The sequence below is a fragment of the Mixophyes fleayi genome, chromosome 10 (assembly GCF_038048845.1).
Source record: "Mixophyes fleayi isolate aMixFle1 chromosome 10, aMixFle1.hap1, whole genome shotgun sequence".
In the NCBI taxonomy this organism is placed as follows: domain Eukaryota; kingdom Metazoa; phylum Chordata; class Amphibia; order Anura; family Limnodynastidae; genus Mixophyes; species Mixophyes fleayi.
In genome coordinates this window covers 27,088,666-27,092,359 of record NC_134411.1, presented here as the reverse complement: position 1 = coordinate 27,092,359, position 3,694 = coordinate 27,088,666, and the positions used below count along the sequence as shown (strand labels likewise).

Sequence of the window (3,694 nt, the reverse complement as noted above, 5' to 3'; positions counted from 1 at the left end):
AGTATTGTGTAGAACATCGCAGACCTTTTATGGAACACAACAAATATTTATTTAATGTTTTACAAAGGAAAAACATTTCCAGTACATTTGTTCACAGGTTATGCAGTAACAGTAGACAGTTGTACATCTGAGATATTAGAGTGTAATTAAGTATTCTTGTTTGTGTACATTGATATTTGTAACAATTTTATAATCTTAATTAATATGTATTTTATTTAATCGAATTGCTTTGTGTGTGGTTATTGCAAACGACAAGTTGCCTTTCAATGGTGGTAGGTTGATAAAGTATGTTGTATCACATTGAATTACTGGAGGAGGAAAAAGCATTAGGCGGAGGTGGGATGGGACACTTTTAAAGGTGGGAGGAGGGGGAATTAAAGAAATATGGGGGTGAGGGCGGGGAAGGGAGGAGGTGTGAGATGAGCAGGGGGTGGTGACGGTGTTATGTATTCCATATTTGATATAAACCAAATGCACTTTATCACTTCTATTTTTCCCAATTTTGTGCAATTTGGTGCCTAACACCGAACAGCATACATGCATGTCAAGTCTGGTTATGTGTTTGTTGGTATAGTCTACAGGTGCTCACAATTAGAGATGTGTGCTGAGCCGCTGACCCCCGTGTTTTGACTGTGGTTTTGGTTCTAAAATCTTTTTGTTTTGTTTTTTGCCCAATAATCCTGAAAGGTTGGGGGAAGGTCCAATGAGATAGTGAAAGCAGGGAATTTTAAAAATCTCATGACACTGCTCCACAATATACTTCTTATTTGTTCACCTACATTACATACTATTGGGGGGGACGGGGGGGGGGGACACAGTGGCTCAGTGGTTAGTACTTCTGCCTCACAGCACTGGGGTCATGCGTTTCATGCCCGACCATGGCCTTATCTGGAGTTTATATGTTCTCCCCGTGTTTGCGTGGGTTTCCTCCGGATGCTCCAGTTTCCTCCCACACTCCAAAAACATACTGGTAGGTTAATTGGCTGCTATCAAATTGAGCCTAGTCTCTCTGTCTCTCTGTATGTGTGTGTGTTAGAGAATTTAGACTGTAAGTCCCAATGGGGCAGGGACGCATATGAGTGCTATATAAATAAATGATGAGAACACCTTGTTTACTTTTATGGGGTGTTCGGCCGCTCACACATATTCCTTTTTCTCTCTCACACATATATAGAGAACCCTTATTTTCACAAATATTGAAAAACAGAAAAAGTTTAGAATATAGAGTTTTTTTTTGAGGTATTATGCTGCTGACCCTCACATGCAAACATCATTTTATGATTAATATAGATGTCACTGAATGACACGTAACTTCACAAGAATTTAAAAATTTAGATAAGAGGTTTTTTGGATGTGTAGCTGCAGTGATGCTCTCATGCAAACACCCTTTTCTTAATATAGATGTCACTGAATGACCCTTAACTTCCCACGTATTAAAAAACAGAAACAATTTAGAATATAGTTTTGAGGGGTTCTGCTGCTTACCCTCACACGCAGACACCCTTCTTTTTATTTTTAAATATAGAAGTCACTGAATTACCATTAACAACTTCTACAAATATTTCTAGTTTTCAATACTTGTAAAGTTGTTAAGGGTCATTCAGTGACATATATATTAAAAAAAGGGTGTTTGCATGTGAGCGTCTGTACAGCTGCACATCCCCAAAAAACCTCTATATTGTAAGTGTTTTCTCTTTTTCAATACTAGTGAATAGAGATTTTTATGTTACTATAGATGTCACTGTATGACCCTAAACACTTTAACAAGTATTGAATAATAGAACCTATTTAGAATACAGAGGTTTCCTGCTGCTTAACCTCACACACAAACACCCTTTTTTTTCCTAATACAGATGTCACTGCTGCACACAAAATAACTTTCACACGAAAAACTTTCAGACATCATCCTGAACTAACTAGTATTTAGTGGAGAAAAACAGAGTGCTTTTGATGTCTAACTCTATATAGGACATTACATGCATTAAGAACAACCAGTAGCCACTACTCCATCTAAACCAGGCCTGTCCAACCTGCGGCCCTCCAGATGTTGAGAAACTACAAGTCCCAGCATGCCCTTCCAGCTATCAACAGGTTGTCTACTGGCAAAGCATGCTGGGGCTTGTAGTTTCACAACACCTGCAGGGCCGCAGGTTGGACAGGCCTGTTCTAAACGCTCTGACTGGCTGAAAACCATTGATCAGCAAACTATTCTGGCCGACTAATCTCTACAGAGCGGAGTTAAAATAATGACAGCTACTCTTTTGTTTTTTCTGTCCCTCTTCCACCCCATCTAATGCTGTAGTCTATTTAAACGCAGAGCACTGCAGCCAACATCCTACCTACATACTGTCTGTTCTAAACTGACAGAAGAGAACATGGGGAGGGCCTTTATATAAAAGATATCAATCCAAAACTCCGGATATATGACATTTTCCCGGAAATAACATTTCGTTTTAAGAGACAATTTTGGCGCAAGAAACCAAGTCATGACTCAGTTTCACTTGAAACCCCAAATCTCGGATGTTTGATTTCTCTGAATCCGAACCACTTATCTCTCTACACACACACACACACACACACACACACACAAAGCTTTTGGATGGGCAGTTTGTGAGATAGCTCTGTGACACTGGAAATTAATAGAGTGATGTCATTCCAGTAGGATGTAATTTTTTGGCAGGACCACCAAATATGATGGAAACTGCTGATTTATCCTTAAAGTCTCCAAAACTGGTTAGAGATGTGAGAATACATATGGTGGAGTCATTCTGGGACTAGGTACCACCTAGTGTATATCTTGCATGACTCTCCTTTAATAGCTATGCTAATGGACCTCAGTGCTAGGATTGTTGTTATTCCTCATCTAAGAAACATTTATTCAGGGTTAACTCTAAGTTAATTATTAAGAAGGTGCAATATCACTATGCACTATTGTTCACTTGAAGCTATGGACAGTTACTGACCTCAACATGGCTGCACCCACTGTGAGCGGGGGACTGACCTTTTTACATTTTATGTGAAATTAAACTTAGAGAGAAATCTCCAGCACAAAAATGGATTAGAACAATTGAAAACAAAATATTTTTTTCCAGTATCTGGAGGAATAAAAAAATATATAAATATTTTTATTTTTTTTGTGTTAGTTAAAATAATATTTTTTTGTAACATTTAAAAAAGTTAATTGTTTAAAAAAATAAATAAAAAAAATACAAAATGTGTGCGTGTTTTATTTCTTATAAGCAAAGGTCTATCACTGTGATAGTGGGAAAAATATGCTGTATATGGGTTTTGAGATCATGCAACGGCACAGGTTGATGTGAATGCATGATACACAGATATGCAGGCTTAGTATGACAATTAATGTCATGAAACATTTGTATAATAAGCTGAATAAGGAAGGAATTGAGCATTCCTCTGTCAATAGGTAATACAAATGTATATTGTACACAAAGGTGCATCAGCTGGGGAATCTGATAGAGGCGCAAATAAAAATGCACTTCTACGTGCATCAGGTATTACGTCAGATGAGTTAATCCCATATTCATCAAAGGAACACATTGCCTGCATACGCTCGGCCTTCAATATGGACATTCGTATGCCTGATGTATGTACGTTTTAAAACAATAAAAAAAGAAACAAACAAAAAAAAAACAACAAACACACGTTACGTTTGTTTTTCGTTCCTTGATTAATT

General features: G+C 37.6%; 1 protein-coding gene across 1 annotated transcript in view; it reads right to left on the bottom strand.

Annotated features, from left to right (window-relative positions):
• CHST1 (carbohydrate sulfotransferase 1) overlaps positions 1 to 3,694 on the bottom strand; it is a 166,928-nt gene that overhangs the window by 151,602 nt on the left and 11,632 nt on the right. The gene's annotated exons all lie outside the window — the stretch shown is intronic.